This window comes from Protopterus annectens, chromosome 9.part0 (genome assembly GCF_019279795.1).
Source record: "Protopterus annectens isolate FY-2018-M chromosome 9.part0, PAN1.0, whole genome shotgun sequence".
NCBI classification, from domain to species: Eukaryota; Metazoa; Chordata; order Ceratodontiformes; family Protopteridae; genus Protopterus; species Protopterus annectens.
Window position 1 is genome coordinate 1,368,009,082 of NC_056743.1, and position 12,602 is coordinate 1,368,021,683.

The following is a 12,602-nucleotide window of genomic DNA, read 5'->3' on the forward strand; positions in this document are numbered from 1 at the left end:
TGATGCTTTGGATGTTCATTTGTATAGATGTTCAGTTCTATTATTTGTGGCTTTGTCCAGATTTCTTCTTCTAAGAGGTTGAGAGGTATGTTCCATTCTTATCAAATAATATATAAACAACGATACCAAGATTATGCGTTCTTTACTATGAAGAAGGTATGGGACTCCTTGAAACTGATTATACTTACAGGTCTGCAAATGTGGGACTGCATACATAGTTTCTGACCTCATTAGTTCCCAACATAGCATGATGAAAAGAAAATCTAAGATGAAATGTTTATTTAGTTTAGGAAAGGCACTTTTGGAAAGCAGTGGGAATGGAAATCAAACCAGAAGTGGATGAGAATGAGACAATAAATGAAAGTGCCAAAAACAAAACAAAAAAATATAAAGAAAAGAACCAAAAGAAAACAAAAGTAAACTGGAAAGCACAAAAATAAAGTGCCAAGTACAGAGAACTCTTAGAACGAACACATTTTGAACAAGAATTGAAATTACAATGGTGAAGGAGAAGTGAATTTAAATAAAAATATGAAAAGCAGACCAAAAATACATTTTACAAAGTCTATAGAAAAAGTGGGAGGAACAGAGAAACACAGGTTACGTAAAACAAAACTGATAACAGTAGGAGAAACAATAAAATGCAGGTTATGTAAAACAGAACCGATACCAGTTGTAATTTCATTGCTGGTTGCACTCCACATATGGCTGATGGTCTGTATATTGAAAAGTATAATAACTTGTTGAGACTGTTTTAATGATGATTTTACAGACACTACAATGCATACATGTAGCTAAGAAGAAGTCTGGATCACATGGGATCACAAAGTACCAACAGTTAAGAAAATAGATGTAAAAAAATTAGATATAGCAGTATAGCAAAAAAAAAAAAAAAAAGACAAAAGTAATATTAATCAGAAAATGATACACCCAGTGACTACAGTGTTTTATGGACTGAGACATAGAAAGTCATAAAATGCCAAGATTTGCAGGTAGAAACAACTGAGCAATGTGGCATTAAAAGGGTTCCTATCAGTCAAATTTCTGCAAGCTTGAACCTATTATGGTCGGGACCATAGGTTTGAATTTCCAGAAGTTTGAGCGTTTCAATGGAAATCTCCGTAAGGGGAGGTTTCCATTTTGCTCAATGTGGTGCGATTGTGGGAGGTGCAGGGGGGCTTGCCCACCTGCTTGCAACAGTTTATTTTGTTTTCTTTTTTTTTTGTTTTTCGTCTATAGTCAAAGTTTTTTTAACTTCGAACAGGATGGTTGGAACATTCTGTGTTTGAAGTTATTAAATTCTGACTATGTGATATAGACCCTATTAAAATACCAGGCAGTCTCAATACTAGTAGGAGTAATACGATTAATAAAGATTAATAAAAAGGATTTACAATCATACTTAAATATTCTACTCATATCTGTAACCTTGTATGACCTGCAGAAGGAGACAGTGTGGGGTACATTGCAGAGAACGCTCATCAAACACTTAAGCAATTCTAATTTTAGGAAGAATAATCATACCTTGACTTATCAATGGGATCCATTCCTTTATGGTATTATGAACCCATAACCTTTAGAGACATTAAAAACTAGAGAACTTGCATTTATGCTCCTTCACCTGTTATGTCAAACTTTCTGCAGAATGGAAAAGAAAAAACATGCCTAAACTGGTAAAAATTGTAGGGTGGCTGTGTGGCATGATATGACCCTGCTCTATGCCAATGGGAAGTGTCACACCCCACAAAAAAATAGGAAAACATTTAAAACAGGGACACTATATGGCAATCACATGGAGTGTCCCCTGACAGTATTCAGTACTGAGTCACATCCATGTTACGTCTGCCACTGTGTGACCAAACAGAGACAATGTGTATGACAGCATACAGTTACTCACAGGTGTATTCATACTACACATACAGACATTACAGCACAATGACATACTGACTGAATCTTATAAAGGCCACAATTAGTTTGGGGAGAGAGAAGTTAACTTCATAAGTAACAGGAACATTTGCCTTTCTGCTGCAACATATGTTATGCAGTTGCACAAGCATAAGTATATGGTGGCTCAGCAGCTACTGCTGGAGACATACATCTTATACTTTTGTTACCAGGGCTATATAAGCAACTAAATAATCTACTGCACTAAGCATCAGGCCCCAGACACACAAGCACAGAAAGCAGAAACACATACACTCACACACAAACACACACACACACACACACACACACACACACACACACGCACACACACACGCACACACACACACACACACACACACACACACACACACAGACACCTCACCACTACAGAATGTTGTTTTCCTTTAAGGTACTTTCCAGTAAGTGTCTCAGATACTACTGTATCCATAATATGGTCCCTTCCCCCTGCCACAACAGCAATAATGGTAGAATATATGTGGGACAGCACTATGTTTCTACTACAACCTAGTTACAAAAATAAAATCGTCACTGATTCTAAAGACAACCACAAAGCATTCTACAGCTATGTGAAGAATCTCAATGGTGACACTCAGATGTGCTCTGAACTACACAACAATGGCACTAGATATACAGAACCAACTGATATTGCCAACATCCTGACAGATAGGTTCAGTGCACACTTCACCCCCCTCCCTCACCCCCCAAAGGGACGATCACTATACCGGAAGAATGCAAAGCACCTGTAATCATGGCTGCACAAGTAAAGACCACATTCTCCAAAGCCAAGAACACGGCATCCATGGGACCTGATAACATCCCAGGCTGCCTTCTGCGTGAACTACCGAAGGAACTGGCAACCCACATATGTACCATGTTCAGTCATAGCCTCACTTCAGACTTTGTGCCTTCTGAATGGTGAACAGCAATGGCTACCCACTCCACAAAGGGGGAACCACCATGGACTCCGGGAACTACTGCCCCATTAGCCTGATGAGTCTGGTCTGCAAGGCCATGGAACATATCATCTTGGAGCTTATAAATAAGGACATAGGCCCACAGGTAACCTCCAAACTCTGCACCCCATGCAGTTTGGGTTTGTAAAAGGTAGGTCATGTCTTGTAAACCTGACTGACTGCTTTGAAGCAGTCACCAGAGCCATGGACGAGAGTAAGGTGATACACACAGCCTATCTTGACCTCGCCAAGGCTTTCAACACCATCCCCCACTCTGGAATTATAGATAAACTCACTATACTGGGTACAAATCCCTGTGTCACAAGATGGTTGGCCAACTGGCTCACTGACAGAACCCACACAGTGAAAGTAGACGACTCCAAATCCAACTTTTGACCAGTGATAAGTGGAGTACCACAGGGCTCAGTCCTGGGTCCTCTCCTCTTTGGCATCTACTTCTCAGAAGTACAGGCTAATACAGCAGGTCTTTGGCTAATGAAGTTCGCAGACGACTGCAACTAGGTACCATAATAGAATCACCTAATGATGTGGACAGTCTACAAAGGGGCCTCACTGAGACAGATGCTTGGTGTCAAAGTCATGGCCTCAAGCTCAATGCCAAGTAGTGATTGTCATCCTTTCAGGAAAATCACTGTACTCATGAACAACCACATAGGCAGTAGCCTACTAAACAGTGAAAGTGAGATAAGGACTACATGAAAAGAGACATGGAATCTTGTAGCCCAGGCAGGTATGACACTAGCCCTGAGTAGCATTCTGCCATCGCCCAGAATGATACCGCAGTACAAGGACAAAATGACTGAATTCAACAATTGGCTAAGCTTCTGGTGTCATTCTAAGGGAATCCAGTATTTGTCTGTTTGGGATGACATGGTCAACAGACCAGGCTGCTTTGCCACAGATGGCCTGCACCTGTCACGCCTGGGATTCCGGATACTGGCTAAGGCTCTTGCTGCCCCTATAGTGCCTTTTTTAGGCAAGATTCAAATGACAAATTCACCACCGTAACAGGAATAGGCAAGCAAAAACTGAGGGTAATGCTACTCAATGCTAGAAGTCTAAATCTCAAAATGCACTCACTCGAGGCACTCCTTAAAATGGAGAACATCGATATCTGTGCAGTGACTGAGACCTGGTTCAAGGGTCCAGAAAGCACCCCTGCACTACCAGGCTATAACTCATACCACACTTTTCGGCCATGTAACCTGGACCGATACACCAAAGGCGGAGGTGTGTCCATATTCATTAAGGATATCCACACCTCCAGGCTAGTTGCTCAGCATAATGCATCCGAGGTTATCCAAGTGCAACTAACTCTGGACAAAACTGCAAATTGTAGCTTGCTACAGATCCCCCACCATGCCCCAGAATTCCCACTCCTCTTTTCTTGATGTACTGGAAAATATTAGGGTTCAACCAAACACCCTAATAATGGGCAACTTCAATTACCCTACCATTAACTGGGAAAACTACTCGTGTACTAACTCCTTAGCTCAATGCTTTCTGGAATTCATAAACTCCAATACCCTGGATCAACTTATCCACACTCCCACCAGGGGCAACAATATCATAGACCTAATCATTACCAACATGAGTGACCGGTGTTCCACACCTGAAGTCAACTTCTCATTGGTCTGATCCAACCAAAGCTAATCATCCTTGATATCCACATCCCACTCCCACCCCCCATTAAGGAAACCACAGTAAAATATTTCTCCAAAGCCAACTTCATGCTTCTTAAGACAGAAGTGGTGAACTTCAAGACACCCATGCAGTTGGACAATACAGTTACAACTGCTAAATCCTACACAAATGCACTACATAAGAACTTCCATGAGTGCATGGATGGATTGTGCTACCCCAAACAGAACCAATTTGCTATCCTCCAAAAAAAGGAAGCCAATCTGGTGGTCCACTGCCATAAACAAACTGTACAACAGAAGGAAGAAACTGTTGCAAAAGAGAGTAAAATCCCATGAGTGGAGGCACTCCCTGGTCAGCCTCAGTAAGAAGCTGAGATCCCTTATAAGAACCTCCAAAGCTAGCTACGACAACAAAATCACCAGTAATTCTAAGGACAACCACAAAGCATTCTATAGCTATGTGAAGAATCTCGATGGCAACACCCAGATCTGCTCTGAGTTACAGTACAATGGCACGAAAATTACAGAACCAACTGATATTGCCAACATCCTGGCAGATAGGTTCAGTACTAACTTTACCCCCCCACCCTCTAAAGGGCCCATATCTATACAGAAAGAATGCAGAGTCCCTATAATCACAACTACGCAGGTAAAAGCTGTACTCTCTAAAGCCAAAAACACAGCATCCATGGGACTGGACAACATCCCAGGCTGCGTTTTACATGAACTTCAGAACGAACTGGCTCCCCACTTAAGCACCAAGTTCAATAATAGTCTCACATCAGGCTTTGTGCCCACTGAATGGCGCACAGCAACAGTTGTCCCACTCCACAAAAGGGGAGCCACCACTGATCCCGGGAACTATCGACCTATTAGCCTGATGAGACTGGTCTCCAAGGCCATGGAATGTATCATCATGGAACTCATAATCAAAGACATTGGTAACCTCCAAATTCTGGATCCCACCCAGTTCAGGTTTGTGAAACGCAGCTCATGCCTCCAGAACCTGACTGACTTCTTTGAGGCAGTCACCAAAGCCGTAGATGAGGGCAAGGTGGTTCACACAGCCTATCTTGACCTCACCAAGGATTTCGACACCATCCCCCATGCTGAAATTATAGCTAAACTCACTAAACCAGGTATAAATCCCTACGTCACAAGATGGGTTGCCAACTGGCTCCCTGACAGAACCCACACTGTAAAAGTTGCAGACTCCAAATCTGACCTCAAAGCAGTGACAACTGGAGTACCACAGGGCTCCGTCCTGGGACCTCTCCTATGTGGTATCTACTTCTCTGAAGTTCAAGCTAACACAGAAGGCCTCTGGCTAACCAAGTTCACAGATGGCTGCAAACTAGGAGCCATAGTCAAGTCCCCAATGATGTGGACATCCTACAGAAGAGCCTCGTTGAGACAGATGCCAGATGTCAGAGCCATGGCCTCAAGCTCCATGCCAAAAAGTGCAGTGTCATCCACTTTGGCAAAAACTCTGTATCCATGAACTACCACATAGGCAGCAATCAACTTAACACTGAATGTGTAATAAGAGACCTTGGGACCCAGGTGGACAGTAATCTCTCCTTTGATAGTCACATCAACACAGTAGTCAGGAAGTCCTTCTATGTGGCACACCTCATCATAAAAGGGTTCTCATCCAGGAAAAAAAGAGGTCATTGTTCACCACTACTCAACACTCATTAGACCCATTATAGAGTACAATGCTCCTTTTGGAATGTACCTCACAAAATATCTGCAGCAGCTGGAAAGGCCACAGAAGTACCTCAGAAAGAGGATTGCTGGCCTCAAACAAATGCCCTACACTGACCGTCTCAAAAAACTCCAGCTTTACTCCATAGCATATCGCCTACTCCGAGGTGATCTCTGACTAACATATAAAGCTATGTCAAACCCAGAGCTGTTGGACATGCTACACCTAAAGAAATCCCAATCCCTCTGAGCTACATGCTCTAGGGACCTAAACCTTGTCACCACATTAAACAGGACTTGCTGGAGAGATAGATTCCTGTCTCATAGACTTCCCATCCTCCGGAACAGGCTACTCATCTATGTCATGCAAAGTTCTTCATTAGCACTCTTCAAGAAAAATCTTGATGAGTGGATCAGAAATAGAAAACACACCCTGGGGATCACTTCTGTGTCTCTGCTTGACAGTAGCACAGCAAAATAACTTTCTTGGGTGGTGTAAGCCAGGGAACCTTGTTGGCTAGGCTTACGTAGGCCCTTGGGCCAATAGCCTAGTACCTACCTATGAACCTATAAGAGAACTTGGGACACAGGTGGACAGTAGTCTCTCCTTTGATAATCACATTGCCACAGTAGTCAGGAAATCCTTCTATGTGGCACACCTCATCACAAAGGGGTTCACCTCCAGAAAAAGACAGGTCATTGTTCCTCTCTACTTATCCCTCATCAGACCCATTAGAGAGTACAATGCCCTGTTTGGCATGTACCTGACAAGACAACAACTAGAAAGGACACAGAAATACCTCACTAAGAGGATTACCAGCCTCAAACAGATGCCATACTCAGACCATCTCAAAAATCTCCAGCTCTACTCCATCGCTTATTGCCTACTCAGAGGTGACCTATGCCTAACATACAAAGCCATGTCAAACCCAGATCTGTTGGACATGCTACACTTAAAGAAACCCCAATCCCTTGCCAGCACAATAAACAGAACATGCTGGAGGGATAGATTCCTGTCTCATAGACTTCCCATCCTCTGGAACAGGCTACCCATCTATGTCATGCAAAGTTCTTCATTAGCACTCTTCAAGAAAAAATCTTGATGAGTGGATCAGAAATAGAAAACACACCCTGGGGATCACTTCTGTGTCTCTGCTTGACGGTAGCACAGCAAAATAACTTTCTTAGGTGGTGTAAGCCAGGAAACCTTGTTGGCTAGGCTTACGTAGGCCCTTGGGCCAATAGCCTAGTACCTACCTATGAACCTATAAGAGAACTTGGGACACAGGTGGACAGTAGTCTCTCCTTTGATAATCACATTGCCACAGTAGTCAGGAAATCCTTCTATGTGGCACACCTCATCACAAAGGGGTTCACCTCCAGAAAAAGACAGGTCATTGTTCCTCTCTACTTATCCCTCATCAGACCCATTAGAGAGTACAATGCCCTGTTTGGCATGTACCTGACAAGACATCTACAACAACTAGAAAGGCCACAGAAATACCTCACTAAGAGGATTACCAGCCTCAAACAGATGCCATACTCAGACCATCTCAAAAAACTCCAGCTCTACTCCATCGCTTATCGCCTACTCAGAGGCGACCTATGCCTAACATACAAAGCCATGTCAAACCCAGGTCTGTTGGACATGCTACACTTAAAGAAACCCCAATCCCTTGCCAGCACAATAAACAGAACATGCTGGAGGGATAGATTCCTGTCTCAGAGACTTCTCATGCTCTGGAACAGACCACCCATTCATGTCAAGCAAAGCTCCTCATTATCACTCTTCAAGAAAAATCTTGACAACTGGATGGGAAATAGGAAATTCACCCTGGGAATCCCTTCTGTGGCTCTGCTTGACAGGGGAGCAGGAAAATAACTTTCTTGGGTGGTGTGAAAGCCAGGGAACGTTTTTGGCTAGGCTTATATAGGCCCCAGGGCCAATAGTTTAGTACCTACCTATGAACCTATGAATAACTATAACTGAATTATATATGTAAATGCAAACAGACTTCTATGTGCCTTGTAGTTTATTTACCTACTATTCAGAAACATTTATACCTTGCCAAGGCACTGTAACGCCTAAAAGAATATAAACTTATCATACTGTTTGTATGGATGCACCTATAAGCTACAATATAAACATGCACACATTTAAGATTACTGCTAATGCTGCAGGTAATGTCATGCACACTTACCTTACAAAGAGTTAGTATTCAGTAACAAAAATAATCACTGCTCTGCTTACATTCCACTAGCTTACGAAATTGCTGGGCTATAAACTTTCATAGTATGACACTTATTGTGGTCACAGGGGTTTATATATTGTGAAATTTCAAAGCTATTAGCATGGCCTTTATGCTAACTAGCTAGTAACTAACAAATGTTATTGAATTGCAGTTTTAACTCATTGCAGCTATGACCTAAGCCCTGCTAAGTGGCTTGTTCACCTACATGCACTTGCAGGAGTACCTGTGATGTTGCACTGAGCATTCATGGGTGGGTAAATAACACATGCAGAGACTTCGAAATATTATAGCCTACAGAGAAGGTAAAACACAAAATTGTTGTCATTGCTAGGAAAAATGCAGCTAGTGGACTCATTCCATGCTAAGGTTCACTTTCTAACACCATTATGGCACACCACAGTTTGTGTATTACACAATGGTCATGCTAACAAGCTGCTCAGTGCTGTATGTCAAGTGCATGGCTGTGGGATGGCTACCATAGTTCTCTGGAATGTGATCTTGTGCATGGACATGGCTTCCAAAGACACTGAAGTTGTCAGGTGGTGGCTAGTGTTCTCACCATATTATTTCTTATGTGTCTTTGAGACACATTGTTAAAAGATCTAGCCCTGTTGTCTAGTGGTCCCTCCAATGTTGCAGGATTTGCTCATTAGTCTACTGACAGGGTGGAGGTATGACAGCACCCCAAACCACATACACATATACACAGAACAACACACACATACAAATGTGTCCATAAGTTGCAGAATTTTTTTACTGTGTGTATGCCAGGTTTCTGATTCTGATCAACTGAAGGAATTAATTCATAAAAACAGGCATTGTAATGTATTTCAGCCGGTTGCTCGCAAACACATACAGTACAAACTCACATAGACATACACACACAGACACACAATTAAAGCTATGGTTGCTAAAGTTACTGACATTATTTTTTTTTTTTTATTTCTTCCTCCATAACCACAGCTTTTTAAGAGCCGCATTTAGTAAGCTGAAAATTTTGGCCAAGCCATATGAATTTAATGCTAGAATATGCACACATTTTTTTACCCGGCTGTCCTGGTACATTTATTCACCCTTTTGGAACATCAAATGTCCAGTGGGCCTTGCTGATTCTCAAAGCCCATTTTTGTAATGATAATTATAAACCTCATCACTTTCTTGTGATGTAGTTGCATGGGGCCTACACAGTTTATTGAATTACTATGTTTAAACAAAATTAGCTTTTTTTGTATATCACCAGGCTTACTCTAAAGTAGGTACTTCCTGTATTCATTTGTAGACACAATGTTAATTCTTATGCAGCATATTCATCTCAGGGGACTGCTTGTATAATACTGAAGAACAAAACATCCAGTGTCAAATGGAAGAAGTTAAAAGCATGAAAGTCAATTAAAACTTCAAAGTAAAGAATGAATATAACATTTCAACAGCAGCTGAACCAAGTGAATTAATGTAAAATGCATTTTCTTTCCAGTTAGCAACTAAGGGGCCAGGCAAGCAGCACTTAATTACGCATGCAATGGGTTACATCTCCTACAGCCTTACTAAATATGTATTCTAACTTCAAGGTTGTGTCTCCAAAGTGCAAAGGAATATTCTGGTTTTTTTTTTATTTTTTTCTGAGAAAGTGAATACTTTACCTTCTCCAGTGCTGTGCAAACTCAAATGTCAGAACTACAGGCAATGGGCACATATGCATTTATGTTTTACCTCATGCAAACACATGCTGAATGTTGAATAACAAACCCATTGGTATTTGAGACACAGAATCCCTTTTACAGATTTACTATACTGAATAGTAAAATACTCTGCTGGATTAGTGAAAGATAACATAGAGATTAAAAGACATATACTGTATAAAGTTAATTTATACTGCAGGTTTTTTTGAAAGCACTATAAGAAATAAAATAAACTTAAACTTATCCTACAGAAATGCAGGCATGACTATTTTTGTATCCTTTGCAACATTGCTTAACATTAGATTTCTTATAAATGTAATGTGTTTGCCATTGTTTTTAGATTTGTGATGATTGAACTCAGAAGGAACAGGTATTTAAGCTAAATGCAACTGCTCAGCCATGAGCTTTTCCATTCAGCTAGTGAGATTTCACTCTTTCATTCATATCTCTGCTGGCCATCTCTGTAAATGGGCTGTGCCCAAAAGATATTCTCAGATAACAAACACAGATAAAAACAGTAATAAATGACCATAGGTGGACATATTTCCAGGTCAGTAAGGCGTATTACATCTGTAGAGCGATGCAGTGACATGCAGATCCTCATCAGCTGCATCATTTAATGTGTCATATTCTAGTACCACAGTTACAAATACTGATGCTGTTATTCTATTAATGCACCATATTGGAGAGGAAGACATTAAACCCAGGAGTGACAGACATTTCATAGTCCTCCTTGCCTGTATGGAATCTTGAAAGAAAAATGTATGCCTTTGACTGGCACTTGAATTGAACCTTCAGCTATCTGTGCTGATGGCTCTGCTCTGGGTCATCCAAAAGTCTCTAAGGCAGCCAGGCCCTGAGTCATCATTTAACCATCCATATTCCTCACAGTTAACAATCAGAAGAATGTTGTTTTTAAGGTCAAACTGGGCATGCATCTGCATGCGTGTGTGTGTGTGTGTGTGTGTGTGTGCACACACACACACACACACATGCAGCTGGAAGTCCCCTTTGATGTATAAAACAGCCAAGTAGTAGTCTCCTGAGTCTTAGGGGCTCTTTGGCCACCAACATGTAGGGAAAATAATTACAGATCGTTTATGATCCTGAGCTCAAGTCCTAGTCAAAGACCAACATTTTCCTTTCATATTCCATGATTTAAATAATGCCTTCCTAGACCTCTATGTGTATTTCTGTATATATTTGTGTGTATGTGACTGTGAGCGTGCTCATGTGTGTGTGTGTGTGTGTGTGTGTGTGTGTGTGTGTGTGTGTGTGTGTAATTAAACAGCTGGTTGTGATGTAGCAGTGCCCTATAAGTTCTCCAGATCAACTGAATTCTATTGCTGGAAATCACACACCTCTTGCTCCAAATTACACTTTGGCAATAATTCAGTGTTTTATAAAATCCATGTTGCTTAGATTTTATATTTCCAAGGTCAGACTTAGATGTGCTGACTCAGACTTAGCAACTGCAGAAAGAAAGATGCCATCATTTTGCTTTATGTTTTTCAGCAGCTTGCCTTGAACTCTTCCAAATGTTGCTTGAAGAATGCTTCTTACTTAATTTCCTTGTCATTTTTGCACTTCAAAAATAATGTAGCTGCACACTATGTGCCAAGTTCACACACACACACACACACACACACACACACAAATTGATTTGATCATAGATGTCTATGAAAAACAATCGCTCACCGCCAGGTACGCATCTAAATTAGTAAAAATATACCAGCCTTCTGGTCTTCATAAATTTATCCCAATAAGTATTGTGGTTATCTTCTGTACATTAGCTGTCCAAATGTTACTCACCATTCTCGCCTGGACTGCTATTGATTGCTCATAGCGTTTCTTACTTTCAAGTTTTACAATAACCCCAAAGAAAGATCTTGAAACTCTTGTGCCTTGATATAACATATATATATATATATATATATATGTGTTAAGTTTTACTTGCTTGTGCGAGTACAACCTTTAGAACTACAAAATATGTCCTTTGAAACTTTCTTATATCCATCATGTGGCTGATGCTTTTCTGGTAATGAAAAAATGTTGGTAGGTGTAAAGCTGGACAGAGTACACAAGATAACAATATGTTATGTATATTACACAAAACTGTTTTAGCTTTTTTCTTTAAATGCTCCACATATACAACAGTATTTTCTAATTTTAATGGGAGCTTCTGCAGTTACAGTTAAATATGTGGTTATTACTTACATTTTTAAATCATTTCTGGCAGTACAGGTTCACTGCAGAAACTGTACATTATGCATACCTTCATACCACTTCTATCTAGATGCAGAAGTTTGCAGTTTTGCTAATTAAATGTCAGGTTGTTCTTCTTAACTTAAGTTTCTAGTCGAGTGATTTTCTGCTCTAAATTTCCTTAGGGAATTCATT

At 40.9% G+C, this 12,602-nt stretch overlaps 1 protein-coding gene across 2 annotated transcripts in view; it reads right to left on the bottom strand.

Moving 5' to 3' along the window:
• LOC122812081 (gamma-aminobutyric acid type B receptor subunit 1-like) overlaps nucleotides 1-12,602 on the bottom strand; it is a 2,214,644-nt gene that overhangs the window by 975,217 nt on the left and 1,226,825 nt on the right. The window lies entirely within an intron of this gene.